Source organism: Protopterus annectens, chromosome 2.part1 (genome assembly GCF_019279795.1).
Source record: "Protopterus annectens isolate FY-2018-M chromosome 2.part1, PAN1.0, whole genome shotgun sequence".
NCBI lineage: Eukaryota > Metazoa > Chordata > Ceratodontiformes > Protopteridae > Protopterus > Protopterus annectens.
Window position 1 is genome coordinate 1,750,453,941 of NC_056729.1, and position 24,349 is coordinate 1,750,478,289.

Here is a 24,349-nt window from a genome sequence, read left to right on the forward strand (position 1 = left end):
AACTTTTGGAATTCACAGGAAAAACCATAATGGAGTCTACAGGGATGCTTTATAGCTTGCTGAATAGCTCTGTCATGTTGGATTGATTGATTAGCATGCAATTCAGCTGCTTATGCTGTAATTAGTATGCCATGGTGTTTATCTTGTTTGCACTGGGGTGTGCACTTCTATACAGCACTTAGTGAATCTAAAACTGTCTGCAGCTGTGATGTGCTCACGGTGAAAAATGACCATGTAGGCTTTATTAAATCCCCCCTGAGTGAGTACATAGTTTAAATGAAACAATTAAGAAACACATATAATTAGGTAAAGGTGAAGTCTTAGAAGAGTAAACATAGATGGTAATAATACAGTGTGTTTCTGCCACCAGCAAGTCATCAGTAATAGTCAGAGGTACCACATAACATGGGGATTGTTGCTGGGATACTCATGAAACTTATTTTCAGACTTAAATTCTAAATAATGGCCTTCACATAATGTAAGAAAAGTTAAACTGAAATATGAATTCTATTAGGTTTACACATTTGAGTATTCAATTAGTTATGTTATAGAAAAAGTTAATGGTCTAGAACCTGCTTTTGGCCACAAGGATAATCTTATTTATTCCTGCGTAGTACTGGGAGAGGCAGAAAACTGGCTGTTACTTGTTTAACAGGTTCAGAGATGATTTGTCACCCAATAAATATAAGGAAGCTCAGTGTGTTGTTTCTGTATGACAGAGTACAGTAATCAGGTATGTGGTTATCTTCTTATAAAAAAGTAATAGAGCTTTGCTTAAAATTTTGAGAAATAGTGATCTGATGATGTACATTATATATTGCAGTAGATAAGTAACCATTTAGATGTGATGTAGTTTGTCTTCTGTAATTTCCAAATTGTTACTCAATGTCAGCATGAAAGTAGAATTAGAATGTGTTGCTTGCACAGCCAGCTTTCTTCTTTTGAGAAACCTATCGATTATTCTTTTCCGTAATTCAAAGAAGGCATGGCTGGCAGTCGTTTTTTATATTTTACCTATGCTGTTTTCTTTTGTATAAAGAGACAATGTTTATGCTTGGGTATACAGTGTAATCTAAAGAAGTGTTGTTAGCATTTCCAATGCCTTGCTAAATATCTATGTAAGAAATGGCACGTGATAACAAGTGATAACATCTGATATATGACAATGAACACCGTGTTTTATTTGAGTTTGTATGTGCCTGCATGATCTGATAGCCAATCTGCCATGCAGACTATAAGGTTTAGCACAATAACACTGCAGAGAACTTAGCAGAACTGCTTTAATTTTTGTGGCAGCATTATGCAACCCATTATTTGATAATTCACTGTATTATTTTTTTTTTAAAGTGGTTGCAGACAAGTCAAAACACAATTTTTTATGCCGCTAATACCATAAAGTTTTGGTATAATTCCCCCATTTAGCATATTGGTGCACCTTCATGCACACTCATGCACACACCTGCACACTTTTATACATTACCAGTTTACTTCATCCACTGCTTTCTGGATTTTTGTGTGTTTTTTTATTGGTATTCATTGTATAAACATTTCGTTGGGACTGTAAACATGAAACCTGTCATGGCAGGTGGTTTTTTTTCTCTCTCTTGACAACAAAGCACTGACAATTTCTTTGAGCTGTAAATAACTTAGTTTTTTATGCACACTAACACATATGGATGGATTTTTATTTATTTATTTTATTTATTTATTTATCATTTGTTGACCGGGAAAGTCCGACTAGGTTCCACAGATCCTGTTTTCAGCGGAGGCCCGGGGAGAAATGCTCCAGAAGCATGTCTTTAGAATGTGGGAGGAAACTGGAGTACCCAGAGGAAACCCACGCGAATGCAGGGAGAACATGCAAACTCCACACAGAAGGCACCCCAGCCGAGAATCGAACCGGAGAACCTCTTGCTGTGAGGCAACAATTTGCTTATTAAATATTACCACACGGATATGTATTTATATTTATAGTGTTCTAAATAAATAATGTTCATGGCTAGATAGCTATGTGCATTATTTTGTATCTGCTTTTCCTTATATCTATCTAGTCAGCTCTTTTTACTTATCTACCTATGTATATGATTTTAGTTCTTGTCATAGACCTGATGAAGGCTTTATTGCATTAGTTAGCTGAAAGTGATTTTTAGTTAAAAGTCTATATGTTATGTTTTTCTTAACACCTAGTTTTGGAATGTGGGTTGCAAATAGATAGGTAGTGTTTTCCTTAACTAGGAGTTAGTTTGATCTAATCAGTAGTAGTGTGTGGTGGGGGGCACTTGCTGTTCTTAGATGCACGTTTACAGCCCTGTTTATATTGTTTGCCTGGAATAGGCTGGTTTAAAATTAAACAATACATATATTTTCCACACCTACTCCTAAGTGTATAAAAGCTGATATGTTTAACATCGTAAAGTATTTCTGATTTTTTTTTTTGTTACTGAGGATTACTTGTTTGTAACGAATAAAGGTTTGTTGCTTTGGAACACTACCTGGGCTTCATGATTTTTGAAAATTATTGTGACTGAGCTCATCAACAAAGTTTTAAGACTACTAGTTCTTATGTTTTTTATTTTTTTTTTCCTCAGCACTTGTGTTGGTGAAGTTGGAACTAGACAGATTCCTGTGCTTGTTCATCCCCACCCCAAGTCTTAAAAATATGAACCAGCAAACATCATTGTTGTTGTTATTCAATTCTTAGCTGACAATAACTGAACTAAAACTAGCACTGGACAGCTATAAATGCATTTGTGCATTTGAATGTTCTTAGAGGGCATTGTGAGATTACTAGAAGAATCAATACCTTCTTATTGTAAGAATACCTTCCATGGTTTTCTCATCTTTGATAGGTTTGTATTTAAGGTTTCTGTTTATTCGTCTTCACCATGTATCTCAAAATCCATTTATACTGTGGTCCATCACACTTGTGACCCAGTAGTACCACATTACTTCCTACTAAGATGGGAAACCAAAATAAGTACCTGTGTAAACATTCAGCCATTTAACAGCACTCAATAATAAGCAGAAGTTGTTTTTTTCTCTTAACATTTTTTCAGTCAACTATAAAACTTGCTCTTGAGGGCAAGATTGGCCTCAAATTTGTCACCTGTTTGAGGATTTTTTTTTTCTTTTTACTTTATAGAAACAATGCCAGAACAGTTTAAACATTGCATAGGTGGCTTGTGAGTACACTACACTGACCAACGGAAAACCAGCAGTCCTTCTTGATTACATGCACCATATCAAATCCATCCAACTTATATACAGCACAGTATTACGCTTCACCCTTTTCAGGGTGCCAGACTATTTTAATTTCATTTTAATTAATTTAGTTTTTATCAGGAGAGTAAAGGAGTCATCATGCAGTTTTTTTCAGCCAGAACCTGGATCACTCCTGCAAGAGCAAATATGTATGGACTCATTAGAACAGATAGTCAGCCTGTTTATTTTTGCAAGACTCTAGAATACCCAGGGGAAAACCCATGCATTCATAGTGAGAACATGAAAACTCCATACATTTTGTAGCAAGATTTCAAGACTGAACTTTCACCCTGAAGGTGTGAGGGACATATCATAACAACTGAGCCACTTTGCTGCCATAATAGTGGCTTGAAGCCCAATGCATATTACAAACTTACCCCCCATTCAGGCAACCATCAGCTTATCCTGGTGCACCTGTCATATGTCAGATAAACCTACCTCTGCTAATCTCCTCCTGTCTTGCTCCACCAGGACTGGGAATAATGAGGATCATAAGATTGTCTAGGGGCCACATGCCATCGTTGATACCATGAAGTGGGGTGTCATGATCTACCCTCATTTTGCGCCTCCCTGTTGTGACTGAAGGCTATTCCATTCTATAAATTATCCCACACCACAAATAAAACCTAGACAGATGTCCTTCACTGCAGGAGGCCATGCTCATCCCTCCCTTTTCATAACTCAGATTCATGAGCTGCTAATTGAACCTGGATCACCTGGGTATAGTTAGGGCTTTATCTTTCAATGCATTGGAAACATACTACTTTGTTGTCATCAGACATGTTAAGGTTATTTGCCACAAGCCTTTTTCTTTCCCTTCATGGTAACACTGTGAAGATGATGTCTGTGAACCAGCTTCACCTGATCCATACCTTATTTGTCAGACAAGTGCATCTCTAATGCACAGTAAAGACAGGCATCTATTAAATCAGTAGCATGAACCCCGGTGTTATCTATATACTGACTTAGGAAATACATTCTCAGCTAAGTTAAATGCACTTCATTTGTGAAAACATTTAATCCCAATATCACTTGAAAGAGTTTGCATATTCCAGTTCAGCAGATATCTCATTTATTGCAACAATTACCCCATATATTTATACATGTGTCTATCTACATATCTATGCATCATTGTTTGTATGAAACCATTGCACTTTGTATCAGGAATTTTCTCTTGTCACTACTCGTATGTCATTGTAGAGTCAGAATAAATAAGGAAGGGGGTGTAGGCAAGGCTTCACCTCCACAAGGGGAATATAGGATGTGACATCCCAACCCCATGAAAAAATGGGGAAAAAGGACTGATGACAATGATGACAGTATGAGCTAAAAAGAGTAGTAAATCACTCTTGAAAACCATGTTTGCAACACAGCATGGTGATATCACCCCCTAATTTATACTCTAACCCCAGGTTCCACTAAGATGAATAATAGGGGAATGCTTTTTACAACTGTATATTATGACTGGGAAAGGGGAGTACAACCGAGTTCTTTTTTTTTTTTTTTTTAATTGCACAAGGTCAGAATCTGCTGGACTGGGACTGAGGGCACTTATGTGAACTTTACCTCATTGTTATGAGATTTTGTTTGAAGCTGGCATGCAAAAGTAAAAGCGTGTGGTAGATGTTGGGGGAAAGCTTTCTACATTGAGGGTGCATGGGGACTTCACCCTAGAAATGTTGTGTGTGTGTGTGTGTGTGTGTGTGTGTGTGTGTGTGTGTGTGTGTGTGTGTGTGTGTGTGTGCGCGTGCTTTTAGTAGTTGTAAAGCTTGCAACTGACCTGCTTATGGACAGCATTCATACCTCTCAACTGTACAAATTTTCCAGAACTTCCAGATATTGGCCTCATATTTTTAGTCCATTTTTCATAACATCTTGGTTTTCTGGTAAATTAGTAGCAAATCATTACAGATTGAAGTTAGAAAATAATAACAGACATTTGAGTTTTAGACTTAATATCCTTCAGAAAGTTCATGCTAATGCAAAATCTTTTATTCTATCAACTTTCTATGTTTGTTAGAGCAATATTTAAAAATTGTCCCTATTTTTGAGCCTTTGTCCCACTTTTATTCATGGCTTTGTCCATATTTCTTGCTCTAAGCATTTGAGAGGTATATTTTAGATTGCTATTTATTCTGATATGGAAACACTGGATTTGCAGCCAACAGGAACCAAGCTTGGAATTCAAGGTGAGATATAGAAAAGGGAGTAGTAGTTGGCCAGGATACAATTCAGGACTCATCTAAGAAACTATGGGGAGATTCTTAAAGGTTACCACAACGTGGTTACTATGTGTTCACTTAGTGTAACCTTTCTGAGTGAGCAGACAGTGCAAGCATTGTGGTAGGGCTACTCTTGAATTCGGAATGTGTACAAAAAGTGTACATGTAGTATGAACATTTTGGTAACCTTTATGAATTCCACTGTTCATTAAGAGGGTGTTGGGACCCTGACATGTATTGTGAGAGCTTTGCACTGTAAAGTTCAACAGATATGCATAAACAAACATGTGAAATGCTAGAAAGAGGAGATGTAGGAACAGAAGAGCAGTTTCTAAGATGCTTACTGCAACAACAGGACAGAAAAAAATAATCAATAGGGGTTGCCTGCAACTTCTTATGTATGCAAATTCCTAATATAGGAAATGTAGTGTCATAGTCTGTATTGTTTAAGCTTCCACTAGATTCAGAAGGCCAGCATTCTTCTGTTCCATATCTAAAAAGAGTAAAACCCTTGCTTCAGTTTGGATAAGCTCTATTATGACTCTCTTCCCTGATTTTACATGGAGCACTGGTCCGGCTGATGAGTCTAACTTATTTGTATCTGATGAGATCCTATACCTGTCCTTTTCATAAGTATATTATTTACTGTTTCATAGGGTTGGATTCAGATAGGGAAGCCACCAGTACAAGCTCTAGCATCAGCTGTTACTGCTACTGAGGACCCTTTATGATGCAGACAAGCCCACTGCATTGATCTGTAGGATCACATTAGTGGGCCAGCTATATCTTAATGAGGAATTCTGGCAGAGTGACCTATACTAACTGGCATTGTGCTATTCCAGTAATTGGTTAATGCAACACATTTTAGACAATGGAGTGATTCAGAGAATCACTCAGTTGTGTAAGATAGCTCAGCAGCCTGAGCTAATTAACTGGGTGAAAAGTTCACATTCTCCCAATACTTTCAATGGGTGAGACTGCATCAGAGGTAAATGTCAGGAGTCTAACAAATAGACAGTGAGGGAGGGGTCCATATGTGCATGTGTGTGCGGCTGCATCTGTGAGTGAATGAGGAGGGATGAGTGGTCTCAGGGGTGTGTGTGTGTGTGTGTGTGTGTGTGTGTGTGTGTGTGTGTGTGTGTGTGTGTGTGTGTGTGTGTGTGTGTGTGTCTGAGACTGCGTGTGTCTAGCTGTTCACAGTAGGAGGGTTAGTTAGGGGATAGGTAAGATGTCATGCACTGAGTATGAATGAATGGATTAGTATGTTGTGTGTGTAAGTACATGAATGAATAAATATGTGAATGTTTGAATGTATGAGTGTCTGTATGTAGGGAGGGGCAGTCACACTTCTAATAACCCCTAGAATAACAATTAAATCTTGCAATAATGGGGGGAGGAAACATTAGACACCAGCGATATTCCTTTAATCTAACCCAATAGTCACTTACAGTATTAATAGAATAATAGTTTTGTAGCACAAAAGATGTATGGGCAGAGGGGAACACTAAACATGAGGTATACATTTTAAGTCTTAACTTACAGTAACTTAAAACATTTAATAGAACATCAATTCTGCAGTACAAAAAGATGTATGAGCAGGGGAAAATAAGAACAGGGGATACACTTACATATTACTCTATGTCACTGACAAAAGAAGAGGGGACAAGATTTCAAACCCTTTAACATTAGCAGGAAAGCAGCACTTTAGTCCTCTACGCTAATGGTAGACACCAAGGATACTCTTTCAAATACCTTAAATCATTAAAAAAATAATGGGAAAAAAGCTTCCAACCCTTATCCCCTTGGTAAATGGAACAAGATCTTAATAAGGCATCGATTTATTCCTCTACACCAAACAAGGACTTCAAAAAAGGGATTGCTTTTTTACATCTTAATGTATTTTCTAAACAGTATGAAACTCTGCTGTCTAACTGTATTGACTGACTGTAATGGTCCATAAGTTATGAGAAACAGGGCAGGTATAAAAGGCAAAATCAGGAGTGTTGTGTAAAATCAGGGATAATTAAGAGAGATGGGAGTGTGCCTATGGGGGTATGAGGATATACCTCTAAGCATCATGCTGATGACTTCTGGACAATACAGGAGGGACACTAAATGGTACTAGGTAGAAATGTTATATCTTACTCTGATTAAGTCAAAGTTAATAGGTTCATAGATTAGTACTAAGCTAACTGCCCTTGGGGCCATTTTAAGACTAGCCAATTACCCCATGTGAAAATCAAACCCTGCACCTTGTGTTTGTAAGGTAGACATCTTAACCATTATGCCAACCTCCCACAGTCCCACCATAATGGTGCATCATGATGTATTTTATGAACACTAAGATGAATGAAATTCTGTCATTTTTGACTGAGAGTAATCATCCATAATTTACGAGGGGCAAGGAAACAGTAAACGAAGGGGCAGCTCACACACTCTCGTGTGTGTGTGTGTGTGTGTGTGTGTGTGTGTGTGTGTGTGTGTGTGTATGCATTTGCATGTGTGTGTGTGTGTGTGTGTGTGTGTGTGTGTGTGTGTGTGTGTGTGTGTGTGTGTGTGTGTGTGTGTGTGTGTGTGTGTGTGCATTTGCTTGTGTGTGTGTGTGTGTGTGTGTGTGTGTGTGTGTGTGTGTGTGTGTGTGTGTGTGTGTGTGTGTGTGTGTGTGTGTGTGTGTGTGTGTGTATGTATTTGCATGTTTGTGTGTGTGTGTGTGTGTGTGTGTGTGTGTGTGTGTGTGTGTGTGTGTGTTGGGTGAGGGTCTTTGAATGCCTGCATGTGTGTGGGAGAATGAATGAGGGATATCTCCATGTCAGTATGATGCAGGAACTATCTGTGGGGATTACTACGGTAAAATGCTGATTTGCACTTGCAGTATCACCACACAATTCAGAGACATGGAAATTAGCTAATAATGATGTCCTTCCTTGTTGTGGCTAATTGTATCTCTGAATTACATTTCCACAGTTATAGAACAGCCCCTTTCTACTGCAGCTTATAACACCCACAGTAGGATTCTTTCAGAATCCCAAAGATAGTTTCCACTAATAACTTCTAGGAGGGAAGACATATTTATTAGTGCATATGTTTTTTTCCTTAGGTAATCATGACGTGTGTCATTTACAGAGTATATAACCAAGTATGTAGACAGTAAAATCATAGGTTTATTAGTGTGATACCCAAGACAATACCATCTCCTGTAGGATTCTGTATGATTTTTTACAGCCTGTTTTGACTAACATAGTTTATACTGGGCATCCTCCTTTGACATCAAGTTATATATTCATTCATTATTTTGAAAGTTAAAAATATGCATATTGCATTTACCTTGACTCTGAATCTTGAAAGGTAGCCAGGGGATCATCATGATCTGGATGGATATAAGACATAGGTTGCTACAATTTTGTATTCAACAGTATTGATATTATTTGTTGCATTAATCTCTAGTTCTGAGCTGTTTTCATGGATTCTGGCTTTTAGGCAAGCCTTCACCAATGTATAACTCTGCTCATACCATCAGAGCTGCAGAAAGGAAAGGAAAGGAAGTATATAATGGAATTTGTAATCCATCATTGAACCATGTTTCATTACTGATACAGTTGTCAATATCCACCAAACGATGAGCGCTACAAAACTGCCCATTTTTATTGTTAAAACTTCTACCATTTAGCAAATGTTACCTTTATCTCTGATTATTTATTGTTTTTTTTTTTTTTTCATTTTTGCTTAGCACTTGTATTGCCTTGAGGTAGAGGTGAAGTCCAGTCTATCAGGTACAGGCCAGCTGGTTGCATAACTTGCTCCAGGCTGGCAAGCACTGAATCTCCTTGCAAATACATATGTCCCCAGCCAGTGATTAATGTCAGCATTTTGTCTTGATAGTCAGATACCCTGAGTATCAATGGGAGGATTCTGCTATGCATATGTGCTTTTAATTATTTACATGGATTTCACAAAAATTATAAGGGGTTCATTCTTAGGTCGTTCAGTACAAAATGAATAACAACTTTGTTAATCTTTTTTAACCTAGTTGAGACACCCTTAATATTGTCCATATCTATGTTCTGCATTTGCATTCTTCATCATAGCCATGTTTGGAAAAAGCACCTTTGTAATTCACATCTGTTCGGTAGGTAGCATTATGACACAGGAGTCACCAGCACACCATATAGATGACAACTATCCAGGTGTTTGTTTTTTATTTGAGATGCAACTATTGTTTACTGTAGGAGAAATGTGGGCTGTTATGTGGATTTTTCTCATACCTTATGCATGCCATTGCAGGTCCACATGATGTAAACTGCAATAGTACTCTCACAAGTGGAAGGCAGGGCTTCTGTATTGCTGAACATGCATGGCATTATGATTATCATATGTAATGTGCTATTCTATGTCACAGATATGATAGCATATGGGTACATATTCTACTTCCTAAGATACAGACATCGCACCTGAGTCTGCAAATGATGACACTGTGACCATACCTGATAATATGCAAGCCTTGAGAGCTAACGTGGGCTCACAGGTTTATACTAGGCAGTCAGTCCAGTAGACCATTAGGGGCAAAGCCACTGCAACTCCCACTGCTTACTTCCTCAATACTTAAGGGTCTAAGGGGACAGCACAGGGATTGTTAATACATCTCCAAGCACTACTGAGATCAGTTTTAAAGAGAATTAAAGTTACTTTGATTAACACTGAGTAAAAGTCTGCTCTGTAGCTAAGGGATACTTTGAGATACCTTTGCTGACTACATGTTTTGTTAATATTGCAAAGTAGATTTAGGCCCTTTGACATGGCATTGTTGGTGTAAGAGTTCAATCAGGATTGCGGCAGTCATAGTATTTTAGGCTAAACAAGGGTTGACACAGAGAAGTCAACAGAAGGCAGAGTAAAGAGAAAGGTGCTTGCCTTGTGTAACTTAAAGATCTGATACCTGAGATTTTCTTTTTTTTGCTGATTATTATTATTTTTTTGTTAGTTAATATGGTTTTAAAACAAGTTTATTGATTTTCAAATATAAACAAATCCATATGATGTTTACATATATTCAACTTGAGAAGAAAAATATTTAACAAATACAACCTAAAGTATCTACAAAGACATCCAATTAAAAACATTGTATAAACTTTAGAATACATAATGATTTAATGTAAAAAAGGCACTTTTCTTAACAAGTTCCGTAAATTATTCCACATATCATATTCAAAAGTTTACCTGATGGATCTTGACTTTATGGTCAATAATTCCAGATGGCAAACTTAAATAATAATATTTTTAAATTATGAGAAAGTGAGAGAGAAGCATCAGATTTCCAATTTATTGTTATAATGTTTCTAGCTACAGCCAAAATTGACCAAACTAGGGGATATTTATTTTTTAGCACATATAGGTATTGGTGCATTAAATAGAACCAAAGATTTTAGAAAGTATAGAGTTATCTGAAAATAAAGCTTGAAATAAATTGTTAATACTGTCCCAATATTTTTTTTAAAAACTACACTGTCAAAAACACGAGGCCAATCTACATTTTTTTTTCTGTTTTACATCTTTAGCAGACATTATCTTTTCTATTGATTTTACTAATTGTATGTGGTGTTAAAAATATGTACATAATTTACAAGTGATTAAACCTCCATTTAGGTGAAGAAGTGGCCATTTTAGCTGATTCTATTATTATTTAATTATCTTGATTATTAGGCATAGATTTTTTAATTACAGGTGTCATTGAGTCAAGCTTATTTAAGACAAATTGTCTGCATGTTTGAATTTCTAGCCATAATTTTTTTATTTATTTCAAACTCATGTACAAATTATCCATAGGTTTTAATTTCTCATTAATCATTATCTGAAACCAGTATATTAGATTTTTTTCTTTGAATAATACATGTTTTGTAAAGTCAGATGAGGATATAGATCCCTGTGTAAAGGCAATAGGATAAAGAAGACACAAACAAATCTTTATATATTGGACATTTATAAATAAAATTTCTAAGATTGTTTAAAAGAAGTAACATATAATTTGTATTTATATGTTTGTGTGTGATATGTGTAAAATAAATATTTTAATAGCCAAATAAAGGGGTTATTAGCTATTATTAATGTATGAGCATTAGAAATGGGCTTAAACCAAAGGACAATATCTCCAATGTTCTTTCCATTTAGCAGTATAATTTAGGTCTATTAATAGAGCAATATAATTAATTATTGAATAAATTATGTATAATTCCAAGTCAGATAAACCTATCCCCCCATTAGACCACTCTTTCAGATGATAAGTTAATGCCACTCTGGGTTTGTTTGGAAACCATAAAAAATTTAATATTAATGAAGTTAAGTTCTTTATTATTGATTTAGGGGGAGGTAGTGATAATGACTGTATAATATATAATATTTTTGGAAGTATTATCATGTTGATAATTGAAAGTCTCTCTTCCATAGTAAAAGGAAGTTTATTCCAATTAATTATATATTTTTAATAGTATTTAAAATTTGATTAAAGTTAAGGTATATTATATCTTTAATGTTTTTAGTTAATATTAGTCCTAGGCATGTTATCTGTTGTGATTGAGCTAAATATTTGATACATTTCTTGTCTAATTTATAATTATTTGGATAGATAGGAAGTATTTTTGTTTTATTGTTATTAAAAATTAAGCATGATTTTCTTTGAAAAAGTTCCATATTTTTAAATAAAGTAAAAATGGAAGAATAATTATCCTCTAGTGTAATAAGAATATCATCCACAAATAGCTGTATTTTAGATGTTATATTTGAATTTAATTTAAAACCATCTATACCTTGTTCCATCCTTATTAAATTATCCCATGGTTCCATTATCAAAGTGATGAGTAAAGGGGATAGAGGGCAGCCTTGTTTATACCCTTTAACAATTTGTATATCTTGTGAGATACTAGTGTCTACTTTTATATAGGCTTGACTACCTTTGTAAAGATGAGAAATTAAATCTATAAAATTGTTAGAGACGTTTAACTCTTCTATTAATAGAAATATATGTTCTCAACTAACTGAGTCAGAGATGCAGTTTATATCTAAGTTTATTAGTGTTAGATTTCTTTTTTGATTTTTGACAAAATTGATTAATGTTATAATTCTTTTTGTGTTATCATATGTTTTTCTGTTGACAATAAAGCCTGTCTGATCTTCACTACCAGAGACGGGAGACATTTTTTTAATCCATCAACAAATATAGACACAAACATTTTTTTTTTCAAAACAGGTTTATTGTTTTAACATATAAGAGAAATATCATAACAATTTTATACAAGTAATTAAAAATAGGTATTATTATAATATTCAACAAAACAACTAAAGTATTTACAAAGACATCCACTACAATCAGATCAATTAATTAAACTAAAATACCATGCTATTGAAATTAAAATTTTTTAACAAATTTTGTAAATTATCCCATACAATAAAATAAGATGTTTTTCTATTTGTTCTAGTCCTAATTGTGTTTATTTCCATATGGCACACTATATTCATAACATTTTTAAATTCATTGAACGAAGGAGGTGTATCTGAAATCCAATTTCTAGTTATTATTTTCCTAGCCACTGCTAGAATAGACCATAACAAGGGAAGCTTAACCTTTTAACACTTTGAGGTACAGGTGTGTTGAATAATATAAGAGATTTAGAAATAATGAAATTATCTGTAAAAAGAGCCTGCAAAAATTCATTAATTGACTTCCAGTATTCTTTCAATTTTATACAGTCATAAAACATATGAGCCCAGTCAGCATTAATTTCTACATTACATCTCTTACATAGATTATCTTTATTATTTATTTTATTCATCATCAAAGGTGTATAAAAGATCTATGTAAAAATTTCCATGTATAAAGTCTCCAGACAATGGAAGACGTAGTTCTATAAGCAGATTCCAATATATATTGTTTATCTTGTTGATTTGGTGGGTCCCCATTAATAGAAGTGAAATAATTCCAGTATGAATCTACACTGTAAAAGTTTCTTGTCTGATAACTTTATGTATGTATGAAAGTTTACCTTTATCAGAAACTTTATGTTGTAAATTTAATATCAAGTAATCAATCAGTGTTGGAATAGATTTTTAACAGTTATAGACATTAAATCTATTTTATTAATGAGATGTTGTCTAAAGGTCTGAACCTCTAACCAGCAAGTTTCTCTTAGATCAAATTCTTGTTTTAAGAAATCTAGATTTTTAACTTTATTATCAGATATCAACTGATACCTGTACTTTAGATCATTATCGATAGCTAAATGAGTTCCTTCAGATGTAGATGACAAAAGCATACCCTGAGTATACATTATAGGAAATACAATAAAATTCCATTCCCTATACTTAGGGTGCATGAATATAAAGTTACGATAACTAATAATAATATTTAATGGGTAACAAACCATATGTTTAGGTGTAATAGGTGAAGTACAAAATTCCTTTAGTAACCATAACATGGAGTTATTTACAATCATATTTTTATGTGTTAAGGAGATTTTCATGAAGTGTATACTAATTAGCTCCCAATAATCTTTCCATTTTGTGACATATGACTGATCTATTAATAAAGTAATAACTTTTACAATAGAAGAGATAGTATATAAATTAAAGTCTGGAAAAGAAATACCCCCTTGAGACCAGCTATTAGTATGTTTCTTTAATGCAATCCTAGGTCTATTAGGTGCCCATAAGAAATTTAACATTAGTGTGTTCAGTTTCTTGATAATTATTTTTGTAGGTGGAAGTATTATTGATTGTATTAAGTATAAAATCTTGGGGAATATTATCATTTTAATAATTGTAAGTCTCTCCTCCATAGTAAAAAACATATTATTCCAGGTATTAAAAAGATTTTGTATATTAAGAAAACAGGTATTATAATTATTATATATAATAGATTTAATATCTTTAGATAGTATTATACCTAAATAAGTTATCTGACCTGAATTGGGTACATATTTAGTAAAACCACTAATGAGAATATGTTTTCGTGTATATATAGGTAGTATTTTAGTTTTTTCTTCATTGAATATTAAACCAGAAATACTTTTAAAATTCATCATGTTATCAAATAGAGACTGTATAGAAGAATTAGATCCTGCTGATGTAATTAGAACATCATCTTCAAAAAGTTGAATTTTGGATGTTGTATTTTCATCTATTTCAAAACCCTCTATGTCAGTACTGTTTCTGATCAAATTAGCCCAAGGCTCCATTACTAAAGTGAATAATAGTGGAGAAAGTGGACATCCTTGTTTTGTACCATTAAGAATGGGTATTTTTTGTGAAACATATGTTCCTACCTTAATATAAGCCAACGTTCCTTTGTATAAATGTTCAATTAGATTTACAAATGCATCCGAGAAGTTTGTGCACTTCATTAAGGTAAACAGATAGTCCCAACTTACTGAATCAAATGCTGAACTTATATCAAGACTAATAAGTGTTAAATCTTTCTTTTTTCTATTTGCAAAATCTATTAATGTTAAAGTTCTTCTTATATTATCAAAAGTATTTCTATTTACAATGAACCCTGTCTGATCTATATCTATAATGCCGGGAATGATTGTCTTCAATCTATCAGCAAAGATATTCATAAACATTTTATAATCAACATTAAGTAATGAGATGGGCTGATATGAAGAACATCTAGTTGGACCTTTATTAGGTTTTAAAATTGGCGAAATAAATGTATATTGCCAAGATGGGGGGTTATTAACTCAGTTTGGGCCAAAATAAAAACCTTATGTATTAATGAATATGTATTTTTAGAAAGGATTTTATATATCTCTGGTATAATACCATCATTACCCAGTGCTTTATTTGATTTAAGCTTATTTATTTGTGTAATAACTTCTGTATATGAAATACCCTTGTCCAATAGTTTAATCTGTTGTTTATTGCTTTTTATTCATATTTGTGGTTATAAACTCCTTTATTTTATCTTTAGGTTCCATGTTAATATTATTATGGTTAATTTTGTGAAAGTGATTTCTAAATTCATCTAGTATTTCTGGTATACTAGAAACATTCTTCTTTTTCCTTAGAGAAAAGATTTCTTTGATATGGTTTTGTTTATTCAACCATTTGTTTTATTTTTAAGTCTATGTAAGTATTTGGGGCTTATTGAATAAGACAAAAACTTGTATTTCTCTAAAGTTATTTTAACTTTATGAGTTAAAATTTCTTTGTATTTCTCATTTAGTTTGTTTATTTCTTCAATAACTTTCTTGTCCATAATATTTTCTTTATTATTATGTTTATAAGAGTCTAATTTACTTTGAATATCTAACAATTCCTTATCCCAAGATTTCCTTTTATTATACTTTTATTATACTCTGATACTTTGTCCATATAGATATGATTTTAAGGCATCCCAAACATAAACAATGGAGACTTCAGGAGTGTTATTTATGTCTAAAAAATGTTTTACTTCTGAAAGTATATATTCTTTATAGTCTTTTAGTTGAGTTAAGTATGCTGGTATCCTTTTGATCTGAACATTATGAGTATTTTTTATCATGAATTCAAAAACAATTGAATTATGATCAGATATAGGACATGAAATGATTTTGGAATTAATTAAATCTGTTACCATCTGGTTAGAAATAAAGACCCTATCTATTTTTGAATAAGTTTTGTATCTGTTAGAAAAAGGTGTATGGTAATGATTTTGAATCTATCTGATTATTAATATCATTCAAATGATAAGAATTAGCAAAATCCTTTAAATGTTTTGCATTAGATGTAATTCTTCTTTCCTATAGTGGTAGTATCACTTTCATGTAGTATACAATTAAAGTCACCAGCTAAAATAATACCTCCTATAGAGAATGATATGATCTTATCAAGATGATGTTTCACTGTATTAATACCAATTCCAGGTATCCAATATACATTAATTAAAGTGTAAGTCTTCCCATTAATTTGTATTGTAACCATACAAAACATTCCTTTGTCATCCTGATAAGACTTAATGGTTTTAGGAATGGGCATACTTTTATTCCATAAACTAGCCACTCCTCTTTTTTCTGAGTGTGCTCTGAACTAACCAATACTGTATATTTGTTTGTGGCTAGTTTATCAATATCTTTTTTCAAGAGATGGGTTTCTTGTAGGAAGACTAAGTTGGCCTTATGTAAATTAATGTATCTTATTAGGCTTGCCCTTTTACATGGATTATTCAATCCATTAATGTTTAAAGAAATTCCTTTTAAAGATGTCATTTGGCATTTTTAAAACTTAAGAATCTTATGATCAAAATAACAAATAACAAGATAAGTAATGTTACATCTCCTCCTTTAGGTGTACCTTTAAATATAGCTGTATTTATTGAATCTCTTATGGGATTTCGTATAGGATTCAATTTTGTTTGTAGTGACAATGAATGTACAAAATATATTGTGGATGTCAAACTATATACAAATAACAATGAACAAGTGAAAATAATGTAAGGATTAAACCTTGCATCCAGCCTGGAGTTGTAAACTCCAACTTAGAGTAGTATTTACCACTCAAGTTAACCCCCTACCCTAAGCAGCAGTACGTCAGCTACCACCTTATCAATTTAATACTAGTTATATTTAACTGAAGTTAACAGTTTTCAATTCAATTATCTAGCAAGACAAGACTACACATTTGGTAAAACAGCATCATATAAACTAAAATAAACCTTTTTTAAAAAAAAAACTGTTTGTACTACTATATACATCCATGTAATATAAAACACTTGTATTCAAATAGCATTCAAATAATCTTGATGTTAGAAATCAAGAGGAGAGAAAAATAAGTTCTAACATTCATTTAAATCAAAAACTTTGGCTAATATGATTCAGACATTACATATATTAGGATGCATCTATTTTCTGTCATGTAAATACAGTTAACAGCTTCCAAAAAAAACCTTGAATTGCTTGTATATGAGCATTTACTCAAACTCATTATTGCCAAAAGAATAAAATATTGTATTCATAGAAATTGTTATAAATCATACTTCATAGTTAAGCAGATTCTCAGAAACATTTATATACATATCTACATACACACACATACACACACACACACACACATATATATATATATATATACATACATACACACATACACACACATATACACATATACACACACATATATATATATATATATATATATATATATATATATACACATGTATACACACACACACACATACACACACACACACATACACACACATACACACACACACACACACACACACACACACACACACACACACACACACACACACATACACACAAACACACACACACATACACACACATACATACACACACACACACACACATACATATATATATATATATATATGATCTCACTGAGTTGTATCTTTACTGAGCACCATCTTACATTGCTGTCCCTTCAATAAATCTGTCTGCTTTATACAAAATAATGCACAGCAAACACATTTTAGTAACCAGATTTTACAAACATGCTATACTACTGCTTTAAAATATATCACATGACAATTTCTTCCAGTATAGAGTTATAAAATTATTTATGCTTGTCAATCAGATGAATTAAATGAGTTATAGTAATGTATATGTTTGGGACAGAGGTTTTTAACACATATTATTAATCTGCTTTTCCTATATCTGTGATGTGTCAATGTGATATCTAGGTCAAAGGTAAGACCAGCTGCTTTCAGCTTCTCTGTGAGAATTCTGAGAATTGAAGCTTTTGAAGTAGCTCATGGACACTGTGCATGAGACAGCCCACATCCCAGATTGTCTCTCTTAACATTTTGGAGGGAAACTTATTAAAAACTAGTGACAAACATTCATTTAGCAGTGTAAATGCATTTAAACATGACAAAACCTTCACAATGCATTCTACAGGTTATTACAGACTCTATGTAAATGAAATCAAGCCCAAAATTATTAATAAGTAACAAAACTCAACATTTTTGTCCCAACTCAACTCCTATGCGAATCTTATTATTTACTGTGTCTATATGATCAAAAGTATTTCTATATATTAATAAAGAAAAGAAAAAGAGAATAGAAAGTAAAAGGGTATAAGGCAGAAATAAAAAAAATGTAAGAGAAAGCTATAAGAAGTATATACAATAGAATATTATTTACTGTTTATATTAATAGAGTTAAAAATAAAACATATTATTTACTATTATTTAGTTCTAATTATTATTAGTTAAAGCATGACAGATTATTTACAAACAAGCATAAGCAGTGTAATCAAGAAAGTATAATTAGGTAGTGTCATTCCTGTATCTGTGATGTGTCAGTGTGATATCTAGGTCAAAGGTGAGACTAGCTGCTTTCAGCTTCTCTGTGAGAATTCTGAGAGTTGAAGCTTTTGAAGTAGCTCATGGACACTGTGCATGAGACAGCCCACATCCCAGATTGTCTCTCTTAACATTTTGGCGGGAAACTTATTAAAAACTAGTGACAAACATTCATTTAGCAGTGTAAATGCATCTAAACATGACAAAACCTTCACAATGTATTCTACAGGTTATTACAGACTCTATGTAAGTGAATTCAAGCCCAAAATTATTAATAAGTAACAAAACTCAACATTTTTGTCCCAACTCAACTCCTATGCAAAAGCATTTCTATATATTAATAAAGAAAAGAAAATAGAGTAAAAAGTAAAAGGGTGTAAGGCAGAAATAAAAAAAAAATGTAAGAGAAAGCTATAAGAAGTATATACCATAGAATGTTACTTACTGTTTATATTAATAGAGTTAAAAATAAAACATATTATTTACTATTATTTAGTTCTAATTATTATTAGTTAAAGCATGACAGATTATTTACAAACAAGCATAAGCAGTGTAATCAAGAAAGTATAATTAGGAATAGCATTTGAACAACATATAAACTTTTAAAGGAAAAAAAATGTATCAAATTACTGACCTTATTTTTCCTCTTCAGAAAGAGAAACAAGTTAAATCACAGCTTGCCATTAAATCTCCAGATATTTTGACTAGTTATGAAACAAAACATTTCTTTGCACACAGAGAATAACTTTGATTAAATCTTTTTCAAAATATGTGTTGCTTCTTGGAAATGCAGGAACTATATTTAAATTAATAATAAAATAAAACGATGAGAGAGAAAAAAAAAATAGTACAAATCATTTGTTTTTAGTCTCTTCTTCTTCTCTGAAGTCTTCCACGAAGTTTCAGTTGCCAGTCTCTTTAACGAAGGACTAGCCCATTCCATTTCTTCTATTTTTTCCAAAATCTTATTTTTTTTGATAAACAGTAAAGCAGAGTCTAAGTCATCGAAAATTTTAGAACCATCAGGAAGGAAGATTTTAAGCTTGGCAGGAAACAGAAGGTATGTTTTAAACTGTGCTTTTAAGCTCCCTTATTAGTGGCAGAAAAACTTTTCTTTTAGCTAATACCATGGAAGAATAGTCATTGTCAAAATGCACAGTTGTTTCATTAATCTTAACAGGAGCTTTAGCCCAAGCAGATTTAAGAACCATCTCTTTATCAAAAGATGATAGAAATCTAACTATAACTGATCTAGGATAGTTTTGTTAGAGTTAGTATTAGCTATAGATCTATGTGCTCTTCGATACCAAAAGAGAATGCTTCTGGTAAATCTAAAGTTTTAGGGAGCCATGTTGTTAAAAAGAAGTAATATTGTTACCTTCAATATTTTCTGGCAGTCCAAAAATCCTAATGTTATTGCCTAGGTCTATTTTCCAGGTCATCCAGCTTTGTTTGTAAATGTGTATTTTGTTTCAGCAGAAACTCAATGTTGATTTCCTCTTCTTGTATTCTATTTTCCATGTCATTCACAGCTTCTTCTATACCTGTCATCTGGATCTTCTGTTGTTGCAGGTCCATATGTAACAAGTCTATTTGTTTTGTAGTTTTTTCTATGAAAGTGTCTATTTTAGTATCCATTTTATCCATCTTAGCAGTAAGTTGCTGGACTATAATTATCAGAGACTGAAGTTCTTTCTTGATGCTGGAGTCTTGAGAATTTGTCTTAGTGGAACTCATTTCAGACTGATAAACTGACAGGAAAATTTCCAAAGTAATTTCTGACAGGAATATTATTAAGATTTCCTTTCTTTTTTAGATATAGTTCAAGAACTATATAAAACAAACATATTTAGAAAGAAAATACTTCAAAAATTATTTTTTTAAGTAATTAATTCCTGTCAATGTAATGAAATTGGTGGAGCTGAAGAAATCTGCTGCTATTCTGTGTTCATCCTTGGCCACGCCCCCAGACACAAACATTTTGTAATCAACATTCAATAAAGAAATTGGTCTATAAAAAGAACAACTGAAAGGATCCTTATTATGTTTTAATATTGGAGATATAAAGGTGTATTTCCAAGAAGGTGGGCTAATGCTATCAGTTTGAGATATTAAGAAGACATTATATAGTAAACTGTGAGCAATTTTGGGCATAATCTTAGAACACTAGTATCATTTTCATTTAAAATGCAATTGAAGTATCCTGCTATAATGCTATTATCTTTAGATAGGAGAACAATTTGGTTTAGGTGTTGTTTGACTATATTTTCCCCAATTCCTGGAATCCAATATATATTTACAAATGTAAACATTTTTCTATTCATTTTAATTGTAACAGAGCAAAGCATTCCTTTATTATCTTTATAAACTTTTATAATCTTAGGAAGAGGTAATGAATTGCTCCACAATATAGCTACTCCTTCTTTTTAGTGTGTTCTGAACTAGATAATACAGTGTACTTTTTGGTATTTAATTTAGAAATATCTTCATTTAGGAGATGAGTTTCCTGTAAAAAAAAAAAAACTGCATGAGACTTGTGTAGTTTTAAGTATTTAAGTAAACTTCCCCTCTTACATGGAATGCTTAGACAATATTAATAGAAATAACTTCTAAGAGAAACACATTGGTTATCTATAAAGATTATGATAAATTGATTATTAATATTTTTTATCATGCTTAAATGTTGCCCCATCAGCAACAGAGTTAATAAAGAACTACATTTCGAAGATAGTCTTATTATAGAATTAGGTAAAACTATGAACTTAGTAGACTAAGAAAAATGTATTAAAGAAAATAAACTTAAACTTCATAAAAATTAAATTGACCCATACCCTTACTGGACTACAAACTCCCAATTTGAGTAGCATTCACTATGCATATCAACCACCCATACTATAACAACAGCTAGTCAGCTACTATCTTTGTAAATAATTAGTTTGACAATATTATATCTACACAAATGTTTCATCAACCAGCATTCAAATTGTAGTTATAAAGAGCATACACCAGATAGTAAAATGATCTGTTAATATACAAGGAATATAAATAGCATTCTGTGACTTTTTTACTTTTTTTTCCTTTCTCCTTTCCACCTTCCCTTCCTCATTCTCCTTCCTCCCTTCCTCCTTTTTATAAACATTCTAATAAACATTTGCTTAAAAACACTTAACTGGTTTTCAAAATAATAATCCTAATAGATCATAATAACATTTGTTTTTTGTCTACGCTGGCAAATTATTATATATTATTGGTGTTTTGGTTATCGCCAATTAACTAGGTACACATTTCTGAAAGCAAATAAAATAAAATACTCATCCGAGTATCAACAACCTTTGACCTTTAAATTATCACTATGACACATTTGCAACAAATAACATGTGATATATTCCATACTAACAATTCCATATTAAATATAATAAAGAAAATTGCTTAATAATACTTTTTTTCTTTTTTATCCTTTTTTCCCTTTTTTTGAAGTCAGACTTGAAATGCTTTGATTTTCAATTACTCTGCAATGCACTCATCATAAACCAATACATCACAATGCAACAATGATACTCATTGCAGAAACTAGAATTCCACAAGGCACTGAGGGAGTCCTGTCTAATAATGTCTTGTAAAGCTTCACCACCAGTCACTTAACACTAAATATTTGTGGTGTATTGCTGCTATGCAGTTACAGCAATGTAAACCATACATGTGTTCCTGTGCCTGGTACTGAATAACATAAATAAATACAAATATGTATAACTTGTTCATTATATGCATTTGAATGAATATACAACAAATTATGTCTTATAGTCATTAACCAATTTATGTCTGTCCAATAATGAAAAAAACAAACAGCCAAACACATACAACTTTTTCTATATTATAAGGCATCAACATGGTTTTACTAGACATTCTACCATTAGCTGTACATGTGCAGCCACAAGGTGTTTTGCACTGAGCAGGCTGTTTACTTTATAAGTAAACACAGCCTTTTAAGAAATATTGAAGATGGTATTCTCAAAAAAAAAAGTAAAACTCTAAAGCTGATTCTTGTGTGAGCGATGGATCTGTAATTGTCAGATATAAATTTCAAATAAATTGGCTAATATAGCTAGTAACAGTATTGTCAGAAATGTACTACTTTAACCTGAGTAAACTGTAAGCATCTATTGTTTGTTCCCTGCCAATACTAACTTTAAAGAGACCATAGAGTGCTGCTGTTACAGCGTAAAGATTCATCCAGTCTGAAACTCACTGATTGTAAGCTAATCATTTACATTCCTGTAATAAGTGTATAAGATAGAGTAAAACATTTTACCATGACAAATCTTTTAACAACATCCAACGTCAAGAATTTCTGTGGCATTTTCTAAACTAATTATTTGTATAACTAAGTAGAATGTGTATTAAATGAAAACATTACAAATATGAAATTATAAGTATTAATTATGCAGTTTTTACCATTATATATTTATACATACAGTGCTTTAAAACACAGCCAAATCCATACTAGCAGTGCTATATGAGAACCAAAGCTGCTGCAAACTAATGCCCATTTTAGATAAACTGTTATGGTCAACAATTAAGCAAACAAAGCTGAGACAAAGAACTCAATAACAAGAGGAGAAAATATACTAGACCTGATCATCACAAACATGGGGACAAAATGCTCCACACTGGAAGTATATCCCTCATTGGTGAGATCAGACCATAAATTAATCTCACTGGAGATCCACATCCCGCCCCCACCCCCAGCAAAAAAGACCACAGTGAAGAACTCAAAAGCAAACTTCACACTTCTTAAGACTGGAGTGGTATCCTTCAAGGCCCCCGAGCCAGTGGAAACCACAACCCACGCTGCTGAAACCCTTACAAATGCCTTCTACGAGCACCTCCAGGAATGTATGGATCAAGCAATCCCTAATAAAATCAAGACCCTTTCCACCAAAGGCAGGCCCGGTCTGGTGGACTCCAGCCATAAACAAACTCTACAACAAGAGGAGAAAGCTACTACATGACAGAGCAAAATCCCTAAATGGGAAGGCATCTCTGATCAATACTAGCAAAAACTACGATCACTCATAAAATCATCCAAGGCCAACTTTGAGAGAAAAATCGCTAATGACACAAAAGACAATCATAAAGCCTTCTTTAGCTATGTTAGAAACCTGGGTGGAAACTCCCAGATATGCTCAGAATTAGTCCAAAATGATAAAAATCACTGAACCCACAGACATTGCCAACATACTGGCAGACAGGTTCAGTGCAAATTTCTCCCTCCCTCCCCAAAAGGAGAAATATCTATCCCACCAGAGTCTAGCCTGCCAAACATCTCAGATGCCCAGGTGAGAGCTGCTCTCTAAAGCAAAAAACACAGCATCAATGGGACCGGACGGTGTCCCCGGCTGTGTGCTACACAAACTCAATGAGGAACTAAACCCACACATAAGGCTGCTGTTTAATCTTAGCCTAACTACAGGATACTGCCAAAGAATGGCGTACGGCAACTGTGGTCCCACTCCACAAAGGCGGTGCTTCTACCGACCCTGGAAATTACCGTCCCATAAGCTTGACGAGCCTTGTC

General features: G+C 33.1%; 1 protein-coding gene across 1 annotated transcript in view; it reads left to right on the top strand.

Annotated features, from left to right (window-relative positions):
• Positions 1-650: 650 nt before the first annotated feature.
• LOC122794627 (DELTA-thalatoxin-Avl1a-like) overlaps positions 651-24,349 on the top strand; it is a 116,058-nt gene continuing 92,359 nt past the window's right edge. The window contains exon 1 of the mRNA XM_044063207.1: positions 651-733. The gene's annotated coding sequence lies outside the window, so the exon portion shown is untranslated. The remainder of the gene's footprint in view (positions 734-24,349) is intronic.